Source organism: Manis pentadactyla, chromosome 9 (assembly GCF_030020395.1).
Source record: "Manis pentadactyla isolate mManPen7 chromosome 9, mManPen7.hap1, whole genome shotgun sequence".
NCBI lineage: Eukaryota > Metazoa > Chordata > Mammalia > Pholidota > Manidae > Manis > Manis pentadactyla.
In genome coordinates, this window is record NC_080027.1 from 110,239,623 (window position 1) to 110,264,446 (window position 24,824).

At 41.1% G+C, this 24,824-nt stretch overlaps 1 long non-coding RNA gene across 6 annotated transcripts; it reads right to left on the bottom strand.

Annotated features, from left to right (window-relative positions):
• Positions 1-212: 212 nt before the first annotated feature.
• On the bottom strand, positions 213-22,943 carry LOC118926096 (uncharacterized). 6 transcript variants are annotated; one of them, XR_008999376.1, is made up of 6 exons: positions 20,224-20,387; positions 15,740-15,923; positions 6,467-6,672; positions 1,890-6,093; positions 1,718-1,771; positions 213-1,143 (listed from the first exon to the last, which is right to left on the bottom strand). It is a non-coding gene; the product is annotated as an uncharacterized LOC118926096 (long non-coding RNA). The 6 variants fall into 6 exon arrangements; XR_005030328.2 differs by lacking the exon at positions 20,224-20,387 and adding exons at positions 21,695-21,907; positions 22,748-22,943 and having other exon boundaries at positions 213-6,093; XR_008999374.1 differs by having other exon boundaries at positions 213-6,093; positions 20,224-20,380.
• Positions 22,944-24,824: the final 1,881 nt, after the last annotated feature.

The following is a 24,824-nucleotide window of genomic DNA, read 5'->3' on the forward strand; positions in this document are numbered from 1 at the left end:
GGACACTGGTCACCTGCATGACTGGTGGGTCTGTTCCTCGTGCCAAATGTCACTCCCTCCCTCCCTGCATCACAGGGGACTTTTTGCTATGACTGATTTGTCCTTTCCCTGATTATTCCTTTATTTTCTTGTAGAATAGTCATTGTCAGGCAATAACTGCATCTCTACTTTGAAGTGGGGAAGAGGCAGGTTTAAAAATTCCACATGTAGGAGGCTGTGTGACTCCTTCCCTGAAGCTTGGAGTAGAGGGTCCATGTTGTCTCCAGAAACTGAATGTCCGGGTCCAGTTGAGTATTGTCAGCTTTTACTCATCAAATGATCACGCCCCCAACTTTCAGACAAGAAAACAGCATGAAAAATGGCGATGATTGCTTGAGCACTCATGGCAGGAAAAAGCCTTTTTCATGCTATTTCCTTAATAATGGTAACAGGACCTACCTCTGTTCTGCCTCTCCAGGGTGCTTAGAGCATTGTGCACATTATTTCTAATGTTTACAGCACCGCCCCCTGATCTGGTGAGGCTCCAGGCATCCTCTGACTGGGACTGTGAGTTGAACCAGAAATAGGAAGTAGCCAAGTATTATCCCAACTCAGATGGACCAGGTCCCAAAGCTCATCTCTGTGCTCTGCCAAGCCACACACCTGCCTCAGTAAACATGACTAGTCCCCCTTCTGGAACCTTCAGCCTGTAGATGTCAATCCTCACACCATGCCCGAGCACCCCTCATAATTGGCCACTCTTTCTCAGTCAGCTGACCAGCTTAGAATATCCAACAATGGACCCTTGCTTATTCTTCAGAGACCCATTTTCCTTTCCCATTAATTATCCTTTTCCATTTTGGCTGGTGATGACTTCATACTCCTGCAAACCTTTCAGGCAGCCCCTGAGTCTTGGGGTCTTGCCTGAGGATTTCAGCCACAGGCAAGTTCACTATGGATTCAGTGAGACTGAGAAATGACAAGGGAACATTCTTGGGATAAAAGGGCTTATACCCAGCTTTATTCTCACAGCACTAGGTTGAGCACTAGAATCACATCTGCATCCAGCAGTCTGCAGGTCCATAATCCACCTCCGTCTCTGCCTCCGCCCAGAGCATTGGGTGGAGCTCTTTATATAGTGTCTCAGTCAATAATAGCTCACTCCTAAGGGTGTGGAAGCATTAACAGAGCAGTAGGTGAATTACATCCTCAAGTAGTTTAGGGTCAAGTGAGGATCCTGGCCATGGGAACTTCCATTCGCCCCACTTCCATTGGGTATGGTAATGCTTGGACTGGGGGTCTGGCAATTTGGGATGAAGTTCAAAGAGGTCAGAAAAAGTATGGACCCAGTAATAAGATGAGATAAAAAAGCAATGAGATAGAAGGTTTTGTGACTTAGGGCCTAAGCGGCTATCACGAGCAAGACTGGGTACCAAGCCAAGCTCCTGCTGGGACAGCACTCCGTGCTTGGACATAAGGAACACATCTGCCCAGAGTTGGGAGCAAAGTCAGGGAGACTGAGATGGGGTTTTAATTACCTGGTCCTCCCAAGCACCCTTTCTCATCCCAACTGACTTGTCGCGGGATCCCTCTGCCAGGTGTAGATACTTCCCCAGACCTAAACGACCATTTCTGACAGTGCGTGTCCTGCTCCCTCCTTCCCCCCTTCCCCCAACGTAGCATGGTGGATGCGTGACTATGGGCTTGGAAATCAAATACCCCTGGGTTTGTTTCTTACTGGCTGGGTGACTTTCGGTATATCTCTGACTTCTCTGATCTTCAGTCTCCTCATCTATAAAAGTGGGATAATAAGAAGAACATCACAGATTTGTTAGAAGGATAAAATAAGTGAAGTTTTCACTCGCCCCATATAGGATAGGCCCTCAGGAAGTGGTGATTGTTAGTATTACCCTTGTTTCTGTTGCTTCAGTTTGGCTTATTTATTTCTTCCACTAGCCTGAGAGCGATAGGAACAGAGAGAATGTTAGAGAGGAGGGACCTCAGCATTCATCTGGCCCCACTGCTTCACTTTGAAAGGAACCTGAGGTGCGGAGTTGGTTAACTGGCTGGTCCAAGGCAATATGCCTGATGAGTTTCAGCCTTCAAACAAGGAAGTTAATTAATTGGAGCAGGCGAAAGAGCTTAGGCTTTGGAGTCAGACATATGCAAATGTGAATTCTACTTACCAGGCCCTAGACATGTTACCCAACCTGATTCTGTCTCATTTCCTCATCAGCAGCAATGGGACAGTACAGCCAGGCTGCTAGGATGGCGGGGAGGACTTAACCAGGTAATACACATTGGATACACAGCGCCCACTAGTCACTTGATTTCCCCTCACGTCATTAGGACATTCCAGTTTAGAATAGGGCAGCCCAGTAGAAGGAAGTGAGTGGGGCTTAAAAACACAATGGGCTTTGCCTAAAAGGTGAAATAGGGACATTTAGGAACAACTCTTGCTGATCAATCCCCAAAGGACAACTTCACAGTTGAATTTGACACATTAATCAGAGAAGAATTCCTTCTGGTGATGCTGCAAACAGATTGGGCAGATTATCTGTGGCAGACCTGGAACTCTAAAGTAAGGATGCTGTGGGTAGTGGGTGGGGGAAGTCAGGGATGATGATCCTGAGTGTTTTAACCTGAACTTTTAGAAATCTCCAAAGCAGTTTTGAAAGTACCTTGGTTTCTAAACACAAATTATATTTTGGACTGGCAACACAAAGTGGGAAGTGGCTTGGCGATGGGTGGTAGTTTTTTTCAGAGATGCAGTGGTTTTAAAATAAGAAGCACAGTCAAGTTTTGCAATGAAAAGTGAGTTCCAAGATGGGTTGGTTCCAAGATGAATATAGACAAGAACACTGCGACACTGCACAGCAGGTCAGCCCCTGAATGATCCAATTACAGGTTCTGAACTGAACCCAGGGGCAGAATTTAGAAACCCAAAATGGACAGGCAGAGGAGAAGCAGTTTTGCAACCAGACAAATGACTGACTCCAAAACATCCTCTAAGGAGAAGAAGATTTGAAAAATGCTGTAGGCAGTTTTTAAATACCCCATAGGAGTTGGAATGGACTTTTCTAGGAATAACTGGAGTGAGGTAGGCTGAGGTCTGAAACAGGACTATGATATATCACCCAGGTGACGGGGTGACCTGTGCAATGGAGAGAAGTGACAAGTACCATCAGCAGAAGCAAAGTACGTGACTATTGGACAAATGAAGCTAGCAGACAAATTTGTTCTGCACTATGAAATTCTTAATGGCCTAGCATTTTGTCACCTTGTATTCTTGGTGCCTGACAGAGGAAATGCATTACAAAGATATTTAATTAATGAAGTAATGGCTCGGGCAGTCTTATAAGACAGAGTTCCCCAGCATAGGAGGCATTCAGGCAGTAGTCCTTTGTCAGGAGCTGTATAGAAGGTTTCAAGGGTCTTTGGATGTGACTGATTATCATTAGGGTTCTTAGCAATCCTAACATTCTGGGCATCTAGCAGAGCACAGTAACTCTAAAGTTGCTGAGTCTGATTTGAACACTGGGGTCCCAACATGGACGAAAGGGAAACAAATGAGAACCAAGGTTGTCCTCTTTGAGAAAATTAGTGATTTTTCAAAGACTGCGTTTCCTCATGTAGTCTGTGGTCCAAAGCCCTTCTTTAGACAAGGTTAACTTTGCATGGTCACTCGCCTCCAGAGTATTTTATTTGCCTTTCCCTCTCACGTCCACTATGGCTGAGGCTACCAGCTGATTACAGACCCATTCTCTCCTCTTCCTGGGCAAACACTCTGTATCTTTCAGTCTCCCTTGAGTTAAATGTGCTCACACACCTGAATTCTGACCACTGGAACATGAGCAGTGCGCCGCTTCTGGGCTTGCAGATAAAGCTCCCCACCTGCAGCCTCTCATGCTCTTTCCCCAGCATCTGCTGGACACTGGTGCCCAGGACAATGATGGCAGCTATACGATGAAGATGGAAAAGCCTACAGCTCCCTGGATTCCTCCTCCCCACCTCACTCATTAGACTGTTAGATGTGATAGAGACACTTCTACTGTGTTAAACTATTACATCAGCTTGCAGATCTAACTCAGATCATTACCTTTCACTGTCTTCCTCTCCTCTTTTCATTCTCTGCTTTTTATTCTCTGAAGTGATAAAGGACTGAGAGAGGTGGGTGAGGAAATGACCATGATCAGGAGAGATGGTTGGGTGAGTGAAAAGAAATCTCTCAAGTGGCTTAGTCTCCTTCTTCTTGTCTGAGTTGTGGGTCTTTGAACATCCTCAACTCCTAGTGCAGAAGTCTGAGTTGGAGGGCCAGGTCTAAAGTATTGTAACAGATAAGCAACTGTGTAAGCTTCAGACCCTTTCTTCCCTGCTTCAAGCTTCACTCATTGTTGCCTAGCTTTCCCTGGGCACCAGCTTCCCTGCCCCTTCCCAGCTTGTGCAGAGTGGGAAGAAGGTGGAGATGCCCTCTTTGGGCTACAGCCAGGAGACTAAAGGCCTCGTTCTTCTAATTCTTCTCTCTCTCTCCATTTCCATGAGTCACAGCAATATCACACATAGAAATGGGAATGTGAGAAATCTCAGAGTAAAAGCTACAGAGCAGAAAGCAAAGTGTAGGCATACGTCTGAGAGTAAAGCTTTGGCCCCTTGAACTTTACTTCAGTCTTGCTTAAAGAATTTTTTATTCTGGGCCCTCTCTGCTAAGTGGCAGAGTTCCCCTATTTCTTAGCATAGTTTTCTTTCTTGTCCTGCCTCCTAAGTCTACTGAAGGGCTTAAGGAGTCTGTTTTCTCTTCACATATTGACCATGCCGTTCCCTTCTATGCCAAGCCAAAGTCTCGGCCTTCCCCCAAAATGCTGAGCAAGACGATTGCTCTATTTGCCTTGCCTTTTGGCCAAACTCTAAAACAGGCAGACTCTTAATGATTCTGATTTCATTTTAAGTACTGTTTTCTGCTCTATAATTTTTGGGCATTTCCTTAATTAACCCTTTTTGGCAAGCCCACTCCATGTGTTTTCTTATTCCTCAGCAGTAGGAGCCCCACAGCTATCTACAAAAAAAACTACGCTTGATAGATTCCCCTTGCAGGTAGGTGTGTCCATAAGACTAAGTTCTCACCAACGGAGTGTAAGCAGATGGCTAACCTCCATCTTGGATCATGAACTTGGCACCATTCTAAGTGGTGCAAAGAGGCAGAAGGAGCCTGGGTCCCTGATATTCCATGCTATCCATAGATGGCTAATCTCTAGGCTTTCCTATGAGGGAAAAATAATCTTCAAAATTGTATAAGTCACCATTACTTACAGTTTTCTGTCACTTACAGCCCATCTAATCTAGTTGACTACTCTGGCCCCTGACATTAAAAGTTAGCTGTCCTTCTCCTCCTTCAGAATCATACTGTGTTAAAATAGAAAGGATCTGAATTATCTCATCAAAGCCCTTCACTTCACAGTGTGGAAACTGAGGACCCACAGAGGGGAAGTGACTGGGCTGAGCAGGCCTGAACCAAGAGCTCAAACCCAGGTCGGCCTCCTAGGTACCGTGCTCCTACTACACCACCCGCCTGGGCTCTAAACCAAGCAAGCTCCTTCCTGGCACTCAGTATCTCCCCAGAGGATATAGCTTGTCCTTTATACTTGGCTCTCTTTCCCCCTAGTTCAGTTTATTATACCCATAATAAAATAACATTTACTTTTTATAAAATATAGTCTTAGTAAACATTAAGAACTTAGCTTAAAATAAAGTTTATACTTTCCCTTGAGTATAAAAATTGATTGCATTTACACATTACCAGGCTTCTGTGTCATTCAGTTGCTTCTGGACGTCAGAAGACACTTCTGAGGGTGGACCCAGGCTAAGAGGCTGTGGGCAGTTTCCAGGTGTCAGCATACAGCTACCCTGAGCAGCTGGGCTAATTCTTCCAGGTGTGGGCAGAACCTGGCTGGTGAAGGTTCCTGCTGGTTGGGCCCTGCCCTCACTCCCTGGCCTTCTGCACAGCTAACAAAATGATGCCTCGGATCTCACCCCTGGGCACCCAACTGCCGCTCTCTCACTGAGCATGGAAGAAGGTATTTCCTTGAAGGTGGCTTGCTCAGCATAGTAGAGCAAACACTGGAAAGGAAAGAATGTTTACTGTGACTTTCATCTTCATTGATGGTTAAGAACTTACTGAATAAAACAAAAAAACTACCCTAAGCACCAAGCTTAATGGATAATCACAATCATGGGAGCTAATACCATAATGCTATTCATCTTCACCCATTCTGTAAATATTTACCGAATTCCTGTCATCGAGGCATTCATCCCTAAGCACAGCAAATAGGCTGCGAACAGTTGCTGTTCGCTGGCAGCCATAATTACTCAGGTAAGTGCCATAATTAAAAACTGTGGTAAAGTGCTTCTAAGGAAAAGCACAGGACCTATGAGAGAGTGTAGCTAGAGAATCTAATTTGGAATGGGAAGAGGTTGGAAAGGGATACTTAACCTGAGATGTAGAAGATGAGGAAGAATTGGCCAGATGTCAGGCATTCTTGTCAGCAGGAACAGTTGGCGTAAAAGCCAACTGGTGGGAAAGAAGATGAGAGTGTCTGGTATATATGGAGAATATGGTGAGCAAGTGGGCTGCTGACGAGGAAAGCAGTGCTGGCTCACAGAAGCTGGAGGGAACACGGTGAGGACTTCAGATTCCACCTAAGAGAGATGGGAAGACAGGAAATATTTTTTTAGTGCAGAATGACCTGATGTGATTATATTGTAAAAGATTCCCCAGGACCAGATGACTCTGGAGAGAAGCCACCAATGAATGCAATCAGCTGATCTATCAATCAAAATAGCCTTTGAAAATCATATATGAGTGTAGTCAATAGGAAGAATTAATCTCTCCTATTCTCTGGTTGTGAACTAGGCCATAAAAGCATTCATTGTAGATCCCTGGTTAAGGCTGCAAAATCTTCATTCTAACTCCATGCCAAAATGTAGCAAGTCAGAAAGAGTTTCTAGAAATAATCAGGCCATAGTTTGAAGTGGATAGCCCAAGTATAAATGCAAGCAGTATGGTCCTATTACACTAACCAGGAAAAAGAGCTAAACATTAACTACAACAAAACAAAAATAATTGTCCTTGGATGGGGCAGATTCCAAGATTTAATTGGTTGATATCCAATAACGCCTTATGGTGAGTGAATCATAGTTTCCTAAGAGTTCACTTCTGGCTAATTCACTCCAGTGGCCAATGAGGAAACACTGTTACTTAGAACTAGACATTACATTAAAGTCTTTCAGAGGTTTTTGTCCTGGCTATGACGACCTGCCTTGAAATATTCAGGCCTGGGGAATTTGGGAGTCTCTGTTAAGCACAAATTCTACTGGGTCACTTGTACTTGGAAGAGGTGTGGCTTCCTTCTGCATGAGAATATTGTCAGGCACCTCTATTGCTATAAAAGTCATTGACCTTCCCAACCCATTCATCTGGTATTCCAAAACACAGGCATTGTGTTGATTAGCAGGATAGAACACCTTCCTGAAGTTTAACATCAAACATAACTGCTATCAAAAACTTATCACATTTATTAAGTGAATCATCACATTTATTAAACATTTGGTTAAGAGAGTCTATGAGGCATAATATTATCCACACTTCTAAATCTTAACATTCATAGAACTGTTTTTACTATATTTATGTTTCAGCAGGTTTTTTTGCTTTTATCAATAATTGTTATGAGAACTGTAAATTCCACTTTTTAATCCACTGTGCAATTATTATTGAGAACCTTGTATCACTTAACAAAAAGAATGATCCTCAATTTCTATGTAATTGGGAGTTTTCATCAGGAATAGGTGATGAATTTTGTTAAAGGTCTTTTTAGTGATCTATGAAGATGCTAATATAATATTCAGCTTTTAAACAATAGTATTATGAAATATATTAATGTATTTCACAATACTGAACCATCCTTGCATTCATCCTTATTGTCATCCTGAAAGAAATCCTACCTGTTAAGGATGTATTATTTTATTAATCTTTTAAAAGATCCTGTTACCTACTACTTTAAGATTTTTGCACTAGTTTAGATATAGGAATATGTAGAATTTGGAGATTTTTTTTTTCCCTATGTGCTGCAATTTAAGAAGCACCAAGAATTCCTGGTCTTTGAATTTTTGTTTCTCCCCTGTTGTCTTTGGGTTTTCTTAAGAACTCCTACTTAAATTGAGTCTGTGTCTTATAGCTCTCTTAGTTGTAATCTACTATTACACTATAGTCCTGTTGATGTGGTAGTGAGGTCCTGGGGTTTTAATGAATTTCCCTGGTGTCCACTGATGTTGAATATACTTTCATATGCCTATTTGCTATCCTTACCTCTTCTTTAATGTGGGTCTGTTCAAATCTTTTGCTCATTTTTTAAGTGTTTTAACTTATTTATTAGTTGTACAAGCTATTTATATATTCTGGGTATGAGTTCTTTATCAGATATATGCTTTACAAATATTTTCTCCTTGTCTGTGATTTATTCTTAACAATGCCTTTTAGAGAACAAAATTTTTTATTTCAATGAAGTTGTTTTGCAATGCTTGTTTATGTTTCACACTTTTTGTCGATCTAGTCAAGAAAATGTAGCATAATTTAAGGTGCTTAACATTTGGATGTCAATCAATATAACTCATTATTGATGATCTCAATAAGCACAGAAGCCTTTGATAAAATTCTCCTCCATTTTCTTAGATTTTTCTCCTATGTTTTCTTCCAGAATTTTTAAAATTTAAACTCATATACAGGTATATGATCCATTTTAAGTTAATTTTTGCATGTGATGATGGGAGCAAAAGACAAGGTTCCAAATGTCCCAGCACCTGTTCTTGAAAAGACCACCTTTCCCCCCATTCAATTACCTTGGGCACCTTTGCTGAAAATCAACTGACCATAGACATATAGATTTATTTCTAAATTCTCTATTCTGATCCATTGATCTTTACACCCATCTTTATGCCAATACAACACTGTCTTGATTACTTTAGCTATAAAGTAATTCTTGAAATCAGTTTGTTTTTCTTGTGCAAAATTGTTTTGACTATTCTATGTCCTTTGCCTTTCCATATAACCTTTAGAATCAGCTTGTTAAAATATTGAAAAAAAAATCTGCTGGAATGTTGACTGGTCTTGTATTGAATCAGTAGATCAATTTGGAGAGAACTGACATATTAGCAATGTTAAGACTGTCAATTCATGAACACAGAACATCATTCCATTTACTTAGGCCTTCTTTAATTTCTCTCAGAAAAATGTGATTTTCAGTGGTCAAATATTTTATTAAATTTACCCATAAGTTATTCATATTTTGAAGCTATTATAAATTTGTATTTTTTATTTTAATTTCCAGTTTTTTGTTGCTAATACATAGAAATACAATAGATTTTTAAAATCCCAAATAACTTTTTATCTTATAACTTTGAAACTCACTTATTTGTTCCAGTAGCTTTTTTGGTATGTTTCTTATGATGTTCTATATAGATGAGAATCATCACATGTGAATAAAAAGTCTTAAATCTTCCTTTCCACTGGTCAGGACCTCCAGTACCAAGTACAGTAGAATCCTTGGCTTATTCCTGGTGTTAGTTTTCAACATTGAATGCTTACAATGTTGGCTGGAGGTTTTTCTTAATTGACAGTTTGAGAGAGTCTGCTTCTATTTCTAGTTTGTTAAGGTTTCTTTTTTCATGAATGAGTGTAAAATTTTATCACGTTTTTCCTTGTTTTTTTAAATCATTTTAGCTTTTTTAGTCTATAAATATAGTGAATTACACAGATCGCCTTCCAACCGTTAAACCAACTTTGTATTTCCATGGTAAAGCCCATTTAGTCATGATATATTATCTTTAGCATATATTGCTGGATTTGACCTGTGAAAATTTTGTTAGGAATTTTTGCATTTATGTTTATGAGAGATATTGGTCTATGATTTGTTAGGTTTTGGTATCAGGGTAAGAAAGGCCTCATAAAATAAGTTTTAAAATAGTACCATAGAATTGTTATTATTTCTTCTTTAAGTGTTTGGTAGAACTATCCAAGTCAGGAGAACATCCCCCATACAGATGGTCCCCAATTTGCGATGGTTTGACTTACAATTTTTTTGACTTTACAATGGTGCCAAAGCAATACACATCCAATAGAAGCTGTACTTCACATTTTGAATTTTGATCTTTTCCTGAGCTAGTGATATACCATACAACACTCTCTCCTGACGCTGGGCAGTCACACCGAGCCACAGCTCCCAGTTAGCCACGCTGTCACAGGGGTAAATAACCATTATAACACTTATAACCATTCTGTACCCATACAACCATCCTGTTTTTCACTCTCAGTATAGTATTCAATCAATTACATGAGCCATTTAACACTTTATTATAAAATAGGCTCTATGTTAGATTATTTTGCTCAATTGTAGGCTAGTTGAGTGTTCTGACCGCCTTTAAGGTAGACTGGGCCAAGCCATAGTGTTCAGTAGGCTAGGTGTATTCAATGTATTTTTGACTTACCATATTTTCAACTTAGGATGGATTCTCAAGGATGTAACTGCATCATAAATTGAAGAAGAGCTGTTCTGTTACTATGCAGACCTTTCTTTTCACATTTCTCTGCCTCCCTCCCAACCCTGAAACAACTACCTTGACTTTGCACTTCTTATTCTGTGTTATACACACACACATCCTTATTGTTTAATTTTGTTTGTATTTGATGTTTATTAAAAGGGCATAGAAACTATGGAAACAATAAAAAGATCAGTGGTTTCCAGGGGTCAAGGGATGGGGAGAGATAAATAGGCAGAGCACAGGATTTTCAGGGCAGTGAAACTACTCTGCACGATACTATAATGATGGATACATGTCATTATACATTTATCCAAACCTGTAGAATGTACAGTACCAAAAGTGAACCCTAATGTAATCTTTGGTCTTTGGATTATTATGATGTGTCAATGTATGTTCATCAATTGTACCAAATGTATCACTCTAGTATGTGGGAAAGGGGGAGACTATGCATGTGTGAAGGCCAGGGATATATTGAAAAATCTCTGTACCTGCCTCTTAATTTTGCTGTGAACCTATAACTTCTCTAAAAAAAAAATCTTTACTATTAAAAAAGCATACTGTGTGTGTCATTACCTGGCATTTGCTTTTTCTTATACATCAAGTTTCTAAAATTAATTCACATCATTGCATGGAGTTGAAGTTTTTATTTTCATGCTGTATAGTAGTCCACAGTGTGACTATAATACAATTTACTTACTAATTTTTCTGCTAAGAGACATTCTGACTGTTATAAATAATACTGGTATGAATGTTCTTGTAACATGGCCTCTGGTGCATAAGGGTGTCTGTCTGGGGCATACAGTTAGGATTGGAATTGCTGAGTCATAAGGTGTGGGAAATTGTTCCTGAAGTAGTTGTACCAATTTACATCCCCACCAGGAGTGTCTAACTTTCCCATTGTTCCACATTCCATTAACACTCAGCATACCACATATCTTAATCTTCAATAATCTAATAGGTGTAAAATGGTATTTCATTGTTTTTTTTTTAATTTGGATTTCCTTATTTGCTAATGATATTCACTATATTGTCGAATGTTTGACACTTGTATTTACTTTTATGGAAATGCTTCTTCGAGCCTGATACCTGTTTTTCTATTGGATTATATCTTTTTATATTGCTTTCTTTTATATATTCTGGATTCTCATATTCTGTCAATTAAATATGTTACAAATATCTTCACTCAGACTACAACTTGTTTTTTTTCCTTTATAGTGTTTGCTGTTTTTGAAATTTTTAAGGTATGCTTAATTTAGAAATCCTTTCTTTTCTGGTTAGCAATTTCTTTGTGTTTTGTTTAAGAAAATTTTCCCTCATCTGAGCTCTTAAGATTCTCCTATATTTCTTCTAAAAGTACTATCATTCTACCTTCACTTTCTATCCTATGCATATTCATATTTAAGTATTTACTCTAGCAAGGATTATTTTTTGTGTATAGAGTGTGAGACAATGCTCCAACTTTATTATTTTTTCATGTGATTGGCCTATCATCCCAACTTATTTATTGAATAAACCATCATCTTCCTTGTAGTGAAAAATGCCTCTTCTCTCATAAATCACCATTTTTGTGGCTCTATTTCTTGGATTTCTGTCTTATTCCTTTGTTCAATTTGATTTGTCTAGCTTCATAAAAAGCACATGGTTTTAGCTATAATAAATATTGATATCTCATAGTCCACCTACCTTATACTACTTTTCGGAACTCTCAAATGTTTAATTTTCCACAAAGATTTTGGAAACAGCCTATCAAGTTCTAAATAAATAAATACTCTTGGTATTTTGATTTGAATTTCACAGGGGACCAAAATAATGTTTACTTAAACAAGCTAGATATTTACTTCTTGGACAGTACAAAAGGACTCTGAAGTAGGTATAGCCCTGGGAGGACTTTCTGTTATAACCTGTTGACACACATGACTTCAATTCTCAAGGTGAATTCAAAGCCCAAGTTGACTACTATAGTACCAACTACCATGCTTATGGCTACCTTCCCATAAGTCCCAAGAAACACTTCTGCTTACATGCCATTGGCCGGGACTTAGTAACATGACCACGTCCTGCTGCAGGGAAGACATAGAAATAAAGTCCTTTAACGTAGTAAACTGCTGCCCATAATAGTTATATTCTTTTACTAAGGAAACAGGGGGAGAATGGCCAATGGCAAATCTAAATGGTAAAATATAATAGAACCATTTTAATGGTTGGTCTTGAAGAAGTTTCCACGTAGATAAAACCCAATAAAGCTTGAATGCCATCTCATGTCCTTCCAAGACAAAATAAGCAGGAGCCCTGATCGAAGAGCAGTTAAAGTTTAGGATTAGGATTAAGTTAGGGTTCGGCTAGGTTTCTCCTTACTGAAGGTAGAGAAGAGAAATGGGGTGACATTGCTCTAAGATCATGCAGGCCACCGAAAAAACAGGAAAAATACACTTTCCCTATAATATTAATCAGAATACCAAACTCTATGTATGGTATTATTTCAGCCATGTTTCAAATTATGCACAAACACATCCAAATATATCTAGTTTTATAAGACTGGAAAAAATACTCGATGCAAACAATGTTTATCTATATTTATCTCTGGGTAGCAGGATTATGCCTAATTTTATTTTTACTATTTCTGATCGATTGTCTTTTTGTCCCCAAAGTTTTACTTTGAGCAAGTATTACTTTTATATTCCGGGGAGAGAATAATCTCATGTTAGTGAAAAAAAAACATGTAAAGGAATGAATGTAGAAAAGAAGGCAGGCAATGTAATCTATCATTAAACCCTGATGGAGTGTCATTCAGCAAATATTTAGTGAATATATGTATGTATCAAGCACTGTTCTAGGTTTTTGGAATATATAGAAGCTTATATTCCAGTGGAAGGAGAGACAAGGGATGGTATTGGGCAGTAAAAATAACTAGAATAAATAAGTAAATTACCCAATGTATTCGGAGGTAGTATGTACTATGGAAAAAATAGAACTGTGTAAAGAAGATAGGGAATGTAATATAGGGGCTGCAGCATGGTACAAGTAGTCATTTTAAGTAGGTGGTTAGGATGGGGTTTATTGCAACATAGAAAATAGACACATAGATGGGGAATATCTGATGCCAAGACCTCAAGGCTGAACCATGCACAGTGTTTACAGAACAACTGGGAAGACCAGTGTGACTGAAATGGAATTGAAATCCAAAGTGGCTTCCGAAAGGGAACCCAAGAGGTTTGTTGTTTCTTGACACAGCCCCCTGAAACATAAGAGAACCTGCCAAGCGTTGCCAAGCTTGCCAACCACTACCTGCTCCTACCAATCTTCATGGAAAGGGGAAAGCACAAAGAAATCTGGGGGTGTATCTCAGAGGGCTGTGAAATCATAAACAGGAACGGGACATTTGACGGACACTGAAGGTCACTGCATCTCATATTCCAGTTGAAAGTAATGACCTTGGAAGAGCAAAGGAGATATTGAAAGGGAACTGCTAGCTTCATAAACAAGTTTTATTTTCCTGGACCGTGGCTTATAATAACAGAGCAATGGACTCTTGGCAAGAGACAGAACAGGAAGGGAGCATTTGGCAGGAAATTCATAAACTGATCAAGAGGGCTTTACATTAACAGTTGATGAGAAGGGAGAAAAAGATGCAGATAAAACTGATAACTAGATATGCTGGAGAAGCTCAGATGTTAAACAGAAAGAAGAACAATGGTGAAGATTCCCAGCTGATCTCAGGAGAAAGCAAGAGGAAAATGGTTTGGTGGCAAAATAAGTGATCTCAGATATGTGCTAAGCACAGATAAAAGAAAGTGAATGTGATAATTATTATAATAAGAAAATCATGCTTTTAAAAAGCGGAATTTGGCTTTTTAGAAAATGACTCAAGACTAGAATATATTCTCTGTCATTGTTAAGGCAAGCATCCTGTGGGGGTTACATGACCTAAAAGAAGCACAATTAAATGAAGGGTGGAGAATTGAAATACATAATAGAATTATCAACATCTCTAGGCACATTTTTAAGGCAGGGAATGGACACTTTGGATGAGGATTAAAGAATAGAGAAATGTAATGATAAAACTGTTGAAGCCCTTAAGGATGTGGGGACATTCTGCTAATAGAGACTAGAAAACTAACATAAGAAGACACCTAATAGGAAATGCAATAGAGAAGGGGATCTGTCTAAACAGGGGCAAGACTAATGGTCCAAAAGCAAAAAATCTGGCAAATGCTCCCCTTCCTGAAGAAAGCAGAATAAATAACTTGGGGAAACGACGCTCTGGGTTCAATCCTAATGTACAAGGATAATATAAATAACAAAACCTTACCTTAATTGAGTCCTTACTATGTTTGGTCAAAATAATAAAAGGTTTCATTAATAATTACAAAAGCTAACATTTATTGAATGCTTACTGTGTATCAAGCATTACTTCCTTTAATCCTCCTACAATTCTATAAAATGATTCCCATTTTACAGAATGGAGGGTTAAAGAGATTAACTAGAGTAAATTGCCTAGTGTGTGATAACGGACGGAGAGTTCAATGTAAATCCACCCAAATTTAAAGGCCATGCTGTTAACCAGGCCTCTTGAGATTAGGGAAAGTAACCATGCCATTTTAAAGACAACGTAGTTCAGACAGAGATTCAAGAATCAGCCACACATGTTAACCTTTAGGAAAGTGGATTTCATAAAATAAACAGAAAAGAAGAGAATAATCCTGTGGTCAGTGTTTCCAAAAAGCAAGACACCTCAAGGGGCTTGAAGACTGTGAAAAACAAATAGATTTTTTCATATAGTCATAACTCATCCAACCTGCTCTGTGTGTATGCATAAATGTATTGCAAAGAATACATGAAAACCAACAATTTGGCTGTTCATGGCACTGAGATTTTAAAAAGAGTATAGAAGATGGAACAAAAGGCCCCAAAAGATCAGTGTCTGAAAAAGCTGAGACTTGCAAAAAGCCTAGGGACAATGAGTTTTGTTTCAGTTTTGTTCAAGCAGGAAGAACAAGAACAAGGCTGGACTAACTGCTTGAGGCAGATGGTGTAATACTGCAAACAGGACTGGAGCTGCAAGCCAATGAGGGATCATTAAGAAGAGGTCTAATCAAACTGTCATTTGCTTTTCTTTTGATGGGATTGCCAAACAGGTAATGTAATGCAGCTTGATCTGAGCAAAACAATTTACCAAAGCTCTCATAATACTTTCATGGGAGCAAGATGGGGAAATCCAAAGCGGCTTCCGAAGTCACTGAGCCTCTGAGCCCAAAGAGGCCAAATGAACTATGTTCTCAGTGTTCTGTCCTCTTCAACACTGGAATATGGAGCTTGATCCAGGAGTGCACGATATCACACTCCCAGATGACCTAAAGCTGGGGTGGGCGGACACCTAATAAGTATATTAAATGACAGACTCAAATGGCAGAAATACAGATTGAGGCTAGCAAGTTGGATGCTTATGTGCGTAAATATCTTGCTTTAAAAAAAATATTTGGAACTAGTACAGGATGTGAGAGCTGTGATTTTACAGTATTTATCTGAAAAGGGCCTAGGAACATTAACTCACAAAGCAACAGACAGACAAGTATCGAGCCTTCCAAAGACCTGTAGTCTTTGGCTGTATTCATAGAAATCGGGTGTCCAAATAAAGGAAAAAAGTATTTTCACTGTGTCCATAGTATACACTCCCTATCTGGAATCATGTTTTTTAATTCAAAGAACCACATTATAAAAAGATCTTTAACAAATAAATGGAATCACTGATTGTGAAAGTCACCCATAGAATCCTAGGATCAGAAAACACACTACATAAAAACTGGTGGAAAAAATGGAAATAAGTAGGAATTCTAATCCTGAAAAAGATCGGCTCCTTGGAGAGTCCCCATACTCTCATTCCCTGTCACATTGCCCTGGGGATAGACAGTCTTCGTAGTATTTACTGCCATCTCAAGTCACCTTGCTTCTTTAGTGTCTACTTCCACTTCATAAAATAAATGACTCCCAAGACAAGGGGCCTTGCCTGATGGTCCAGTATTTTATCCACAGCACCTAATACAGTGCCTGATGCATAGCAGGCACCAAGACAAAGGATGGGATTGCCTCTACACAACTGACAGAGGGCCTCCCTCATGTTAGGTGTGTGGATATCAGCTGGTATCTGGGGCCTACCTTTCAGCAGAAGATATGGGGAAAGAACAGGTTTTTAGAAGGGGTGATGGGAATAAAAGCCCCAAACATGGCACTATACACTGAGGGTCTCATGGCTTGTCTGCTGACTAATTCTGAGGCTTCAGGCATGTCTGGACATGCCCAGAAAAATGGTGGAACAGGCCGGATAGAAGTCCAATTTGCACAGAAATAAAGAACCTGATGGGGAAAACAGCAAAACAAAATAAAAGAAAACTCAAACTGTGCCCTATGGCAGATTTTCAGCCTCTCTGGGCATGGCTGGTGGTTTAGGGAGGTCGTCAATCAAAGTGTACTTGCTGGGGAGGTTGTAGAGAAATTGGATCATTCCTACATTGCTGGTGGCAATGTACAATGGTACTGCCACCCTAGAGAAGTATTTGGCAATTTCTTAAAAAGCTTAACATGCAACTACCATATGATCTTAGCCATTGCAGCTCTGGGCATCACCAAGAGCAATGAAAACGTATAGTCACGTGAAAGACTGTGAAATAGCAGTTTTACTCATAATAGTCAAAAACTGGAAACAACCTAGATGTCCTTCAACAGGTGAACAGGGAAACAAACTGCAGCATATCCATGCCACAGAATGCTACTCAGGGATAAAAAGGAATGAACTGCTGATAAACAAAACAACTTTAATGACTCTCCAGATAATTAGGGAATTACGTAGAGTGAAAAAAGTCCTTTCAGGAAGTCACACCCTGTATGATTCCATTTATATAATATTTTTGACATGACAAAATTACAGAAATGGAGAACAGAGAGCCATATGAAGGATGCTGTGATGGACACAGAAGCATTCTGCATCTCGGCTGTGTCAGTGTCAACATCCAGCTGTGAGATTGTACTATAGTTTTGCAAAATGGAAGGACCTGGGTAAGTGGTAGACAGACTCTCTCTGTATTATGTATTACAATTGCATATGAATTTATAATCATCTCAGAATAAAAATTTAGTTTAAAAAAAGTTTACTTGCAAGCTGGGAAGGTGGGGTGAAGGGATGGGTGGAGAAGGAGGGGCTTGAACTACCCAACAAGATTTTCAGGGAAGGACTCAACCTAGATAAAGAAACAGGCATTGTGACATTGACCTTCCAGACTGTAAGATCCAAAGAGAAGGAACTGTGTCCACCTTGTTTGTCCCTGGGTCTCCAGTATCTGCAACCACACACTCCGACATATCATAGGGCTTAAGACAAGGGTTCTCTTCTATCTAATAAGAGCATTTAGATATTGAGGATCAATGGACTCTCACATCAACCTGATGACTCAGTTTTGAGCAACAAAGTGTTTATCAGAAAACATACTCCACTCCATTTGGTTCTTCAGTGGAGTTCAGACTGACTGATAGACAGGCTAGTAATAAGTCCCATAGTGGACATCCTAAAAGGAGCTGAGTAGAGCTCTGTGGTTGTTAAATGCACCTATCCCCAGGCCACCTTGGATACATAAATACTGGTATAGCTATTAACCTCTGTGTCACACTGCAGTCAGAATAACACTGCTTTGGGAGCCTCTGATCAAGTGGAATTCCACGAAGAGGGAACCACTGTCCCCTACTCTGGCATCGATCACCAGATATGCTTGACAGGCTGATATCTCAAAACAGGCACAGACAGAAGCTGCTGGGCCTGGTGGAGTCACAGGAAAGGGAGGCTACAGCAGGGCTGGTGGGTCCCGAACGGTGGCCCAGGGTGGTGTGACTGTCACAGGGCCCAGTGGAACTGCGGCAGTCCCCAGCAGCAAATCTTCTGTGAGTGGGCTTGTTCCTGAACACATGTGAGAAATCACGCAGGGACTCCCAGAACTAATCAAGGAGGAATCTGCAGAAGACAGAACTCCTGTATACACAGGTGGGGCCCAGAATCAGGCAGCATCGACTAGAGATCATCTGAAAAATTAGTGTAACTTTCTATTATACTGGCCCTAATTTTCACTAGGGAGCTGGATTTGGGATAGAAAAAGCTTACCCCCAAGCTTCAGTCTATTATCTTAAACTGGCATAATAAAGTCTGCTACTTTGTGAATTATATGAAATGATACATATGAGAAAGCTTTAAAAATGATCAAGTGCTATATGCAGGCAACTTTTGGTGTCATTATTTTAAGCGTCCTTCACCATTTTCACTGTAACTTCTTTCCTATCTTCTCATCTTCTAGAAGCTGCATAATTTCTAAGTCCCTGTTTAGTGCCCCTTACAAAATACCCTGTTATTTCAGGTCCTGTGTGACCTGGGGCTATTTGAAGTGCACATCTAAGATGGTCTGCATCTCTCTGACATCCAAGAGCCATCCTGGGACCAGACAACTCTTAGAATCTCCTGCAATCCCCTGCTGCCCCCCAGGGCTCTGCTGAGGGTGTGATCATGGGGTGTTGGGCTAAATGTGGAGGAAGAGGAGCAGTTACACAAGGACTAGGAATTAGAAACTGGGCTCCAGGATTAGGATCCTGATTGTCCAATTTATAAAATTTTACAAGACCCATATATGGAAATTAAGGGATGGTCGTGAATTCTGGAAATGATGGAGCAAGAGCCAGAGAGTCAGAGTCTCTACATCTGGCCCCCACCCATCCAGCAGAACCCTGTTCCCATCTCTTCCAGGGCTGATGCTATCCATTGGGCTTGTGCTTCCTTCTCCAGCGTTCAGTCAGGATAACCGAGCCAGCTCCTCACTCATGCTCGAGATAAGCAGAGATGAGCAAAAAAGAGATGCCCATGCCCTTTGTTCCAAAAACTCTGAGAAAGGTTTAGTTCCAAGGAAAATTGGTAAACAAGCTGATTCAGAGCCATGGATTGACTCAGTCACTTACTAGCTATGGGACGCTGGCTTCAAGCCACTCTTGAAACAGAGATAATGCCTGCTGTGCATGTCTTGATCAGCTGGGAGCTTTTTGTTTTGTTTTGTTGAAAAAAAAAAAAGTTGCTGTAAATTGTGAAACATACAAATGCGAAGAACATTTGTTTCCTATAGCCCAGGGTCCCCAGACCCCTAATAAGGGAAGGAGAGCTATAACTGGTTACTGGGATGACCTAACATTTAAAGAGAGAAACTCTCACCAGTCCTTCAGCTAAAAAAAAGATCTTGTTTGTTTCAGGATCACGAGACTTTTCAGAAACATATTAGAAATCCTAAGCTTGTGTATTTGCACATAAGCTTTTACACTGGAGTAATGGAACATTATTTCAATCCACGGAAAGAGTATTTCATGGAAATTAAAGGAATCACCAAGTAAAGGTAAACTCTAGTTTTTCTGACCCTGGGTAGAATGCAGTCCTTGCCGGGTCAGGTATGTGAGGGAACCACAGAAACCAGAAGCCAAAGAGCTGAGAATAGCATGCAAAGAATCCAGCTGTCAGGTAGCCTAACGCAGCTGCCCGCTGGGGCTGCTCCATCCATTCATTCATTCATTCATTCATTCACTGAGCACCTACAGTGTGCTAGATGCCAGGGGTACAGACCTGAATAAGGCAAAATCTCTGACCCTGAGGCACTCTTAGGAAGAAGGTGTTGCCGCAGGGAAGTCTCATGTGAACCAGGGAGAAAGCTGTGCTGAAGGCATCTGCCCCAGGCTGGCTGAACCCTTAGCTCAGGGAGCTGCTTCAGCTGCCGGCAGAAATACGTCCCATAAAGGAATCTGAATACCTTAGGATCTGTGATGACTCGCCTGGACACAAGGGCAGACAGCTGCCTTTGCAAACATGATTTGGAGTTCCTAAATCCTGGTTACTTGAAAAACAGGCCATTGGATCTTTAAGGCAGGGTCCCCCGACATAATAAGGAATCTAGAGGTTGTGATCCCCTTGCCAAGGCGGAAAGCAGATGTCATCTGGGATTTCTAAGCCCCAGGCAGACTAAGACATGCCCTCTTCTGGCCTCCGCGGGCCCACAGCTTGTTTGAGCATTTCTCACACTGAGTGGAAGCCAGGCTCACTGCACTGCGTGCTCCAGAAAAGGAGTGGTAGGACGTACTGGCCTTTGCTGGTGGGAAGACCTAGGTTCTCACCCTGATTAGGCCCCTTAAAGACTGTATAATTTTGCTGGGAGGATGGAATTAGGTAACAATTATAAAAATCTGAATTATGGTATAACCAAGATGTAGTGGCTGCTATTATTATTAATTTTATGTGCAAATAATAGTAGATAGATCTATCAGGATATAGTTCAGAAGAGAGAAATTGCTTTATTTATATTAAGTAGGAAGGGATTTAATCAACAAATAAGGTACTTGCGAAGTTTGTAGGACTGAAGGAGCAGGTTCTGGACTGGTGCTCCAGCAATAGCTCCCAAAACAATAAAGAAATAACTCACCAGGGGAGTTAAACCACCTCTAGGGCACCTCTGAGCTGGACTGGAATCAAAGCGGACTGTCTCTACTACAACCCCTGCCTTTCAATACCCAAGAAGCTAGAAAATGCACTCTAGAGCACCATTACATAAAAACCCACATTTCCACAACCTTGCTTGCCAGCAAAAATGCTAAAAAGGGTCTGCCCTCCATTTCTTATGCTGAGTTCATCTACGTGGTAAACAGTGAGCATCTCAAACTCTAATTGCAAAGACCTGTAGAAAACATGGTGCACAGCTTTCCAACCCCTTTGCCTAGGAGACTGGAATGAGCCCGTCCACACAACAGGTACTGACTATGAACATCATGCCAAATTAGCCTCACAGCCATCCAGTGGGGCAAGTTCTTATTTCATGAGTGAGGCAACAGAGCCTTAAGGAAGTTACTTGCCTTGTCCTGGGTCACAGAATAAGGGGTAAAGCTCGGAAGTGACTGTTTCATCCCAGAGCCCATGCTCTTAACCACTATGTCAGACTACTCATCCTTCTATCTTGCACGCTGAACCTAGTGTGTGGCATGCCTACCAAATGAATGTTAGAGGAGTTGATTCATCATGAGTTTGAACAGAAAATTAAGCCTACAATGCAATGACCCACAGCATCCTTACCTTCTGCATATGACCCAAGCCAGGAAGCAGGGAGGCTGATGTTTGAGGGTCACAGAGGAGATATGCCCATGTGTGTGGGACCAGGCGCAGCTGTGTGAGCCAGTGCAACAGCGAGTGGGCTGGAATACAGGGTAAAGGCCTTGGGGGGACTTGGAGGTATGTCATCTCTTCCTGCTTCTGGAAGAGGATCGAAGGATGTCCACATGGATGGGCCTAAGGAGAAGACTGACTGATTCACCCAAGAGATGTTTTCTTTTTCATTTTTTTAAAAATAGAGAATGAAAATATGATCTTACAGAAAACACTGTCTCCACCCTCCACAATGAATTCAAGTACTCTGGTGCCTGCGATAACGGTTCCTGCTGTCCTGTCTCTGCTGATAGGCACAGACACTCATCCTCTGCAGAAGCAGTTGGCAGGCCACACCCCCAGGCGCCCAGTGACTGTGCAGGCCTTTAAACACCTGCCGTGGGAAGCGCTTTCCCCACTCTTCTCAGGCACTAAGTACAGCTCACAGGCACTAGTCCTGGGAAGTCTGCACTCTGGCATAGACACAAAGGCCTGAGAGGGGCCCAGGATACACACCCGCAGGGCTGCAGTCGCCACACAGGAATGAAGATGCACACACACACAAACATAACACACCCTTCCCACATATCCACACAAATGCATACCACAGAGACCCACACATACACACCACACACAGAGACATTTATACAACACACATGCATACACATACACACAGTACCCTCACATACATACCATGCATATTTTCACAAAGAATCTATACACCACACACACACACTACATGAATGCACACGTGCATGGATATACTTCTGAAAAAGTGTCCCTCTATAGTACAGCCATATTATAAAAGGTTTAAAATACTGTTATATGGACTGTGAATATAGAAGGTATGTCTACAAAACAATATCAGAAGTGAAAATGCAGCAAAAATGTTATACACATGAAAATCACCTCTGTTGAAATACATGCATATTTGTAGGGTCAGGAAAATAATGTGAGCAATGCAAATAATTGATGTTTACTAACCTCTGGATCATTCTCTGTGAATGGATTTAGATGGACAGTAAATTTTTTCCAGTGACTGTTCTTAAATCTGGACTCACTCACTGAGTGGCCACAGACTTATTTCCACAGAACGGCGTCTGCTGGGCCCCTGGCTCACCCGCTTCCATTCACAATGTACCTGCTGTTGGGGGCAGTCCCTCCAAGCTCCTGCAGCGTCTGATTGATGACAGAGCTTGCCACCCACCCCCTCTTGCCCTGCCAAGCTCCTTCCCTGCCCAAGTTAGCAAAGCCCCACCCGGTGCGCCGCCCCCATCCCACTCACGTTCTTGCCTCAGAATACAAACGGGGAAGTTGAGGGATTGGCTACTGACTTTACGGAGGCACCAGCTTCTAGTCCTGATTTCTTCCAGAGCTACAACAGTTTACCTCCGTGTGCCTAGGGGGCGCTCAGGCCCAGGAATTGAGAACGGCAGGTGGTTCCTTTAGCATTTCCTAACCCGGTAGGGAAGGGCTGGCTGGACGTGCAAGTTAAAGGAAAGGCAGGTGAGAATGATGGCTGAGGGTTGTTGAGCAGGAGAGGTGGGGAGGGTGGGGGCTGCTGGTTGTGAATATACCTTCAAGCCCATTGTCTCACTGAAGTTCAAATCCAAAAAGGATCATACAGACCATCAGGTATAATTCCTTCATTTCCCACACGGAGAATCCAAGGTCAAAAGAGTGTAGTGGTTGGTATATTTAAAGTCAAAACTAATTAGAAATAGCTCAGTAATAACAAATGTAGAATTCCTCTCTGAGGCAGCAATGGTTACCATTTTCTCTCTTCCTGTTCAAGGTATTGTTTCACATATTCAATGTAGAGGCCAAGATACTATTCTAGATATGAGATTGTATTAGAGAAGCTCATCAATTCAATATACTTTATTCCAGACTGTTTAATTAGATGAATGTAGAAGAATATTACATAAAATGCACAGATCAGTTGTTTAATATAAGCATGTCTTGATTTAACAGAGTTTTAAATACAAAAATCCAAATTCAAAAATAAAGTGCGATTGCTTCATTACAAAATGTGTCACTTGGTCCTTTTTTTTTAAATAGGAACTTTTCACTCTACATATCAACACTGAAGTTTTCAGGGGAAAAAAATGGGTGTCACTTTAGAAAAACGATGATGAACCTATGTGTAATTTTGCATCCTGATAACTCACAAGTGTGTGTTTTTACATTTTTAAAACAGAAAGAAACTGGGAAAATATGTGGTTTAGCAGTGGGAAGCCAGAGGTCTAGTCCTACATTTGTCACTAGTGCCATGGCCTTACCTGACTCTCTGAACTGTTATGAGCTCCAGGTCCCCTTGACAGAATAACAGGCTGGGACCAGATGAGCACCACGGATTCTCCTAAGGTTGCAAAACCCAGTGGGGGCATGATCAGACATCAGTCAGACCAGCTTGAGCTGGCTCATCTCCACCTTCAATTCTGTGAGCAAGTCACTTACCTTCTCTGGGGCGACAGCTCCTCTTTAGAGTATAAAATGTGTACTTAGACCCCACCAGGTAGGGCTATTTGAAGGTTAGATGAGAGACTACCCACAAAATACCCAGACATTGCCTACCACATCAAGGTGCACGGTAATTTTAGTCTTATGCCCACCTCCAACTCCGCCATTCTATCACTTAATAACCACACTAATTTCACAAAGAATTCATGGCATCCATCTGGCTAGGATAACATCGTGGGGATGCAGTCATGGGGGCTTGAATTTATGCTTCCACAAAGTGCCTTCCGCTATCAGTGTGGGAGGGACAGAAGCCTAGATGGATGGAGGGGGCACTGCACCCTCTCCCCTGCCAGTTGGCAGCTTTGGGGGGAAAATTTTTGTCCTACTGTGCTTGGGCTTTATTTTGTTTTGCCTTCTCTGCATTGAGCTGTGCTCATGTGCTCTTTACAAATGGTTTCATTTTTTTGAGATTCACTTCTTCACCTGCCTCTCCCTTCACCTGTGCTTTTATATATTGCTTAGATCCTTTCCCAAACTCCCCTCCCCTTCATCTGGCTAATCCTCCAGGGCTCATCTTTCCTCATGGAAGTTTTCTGAC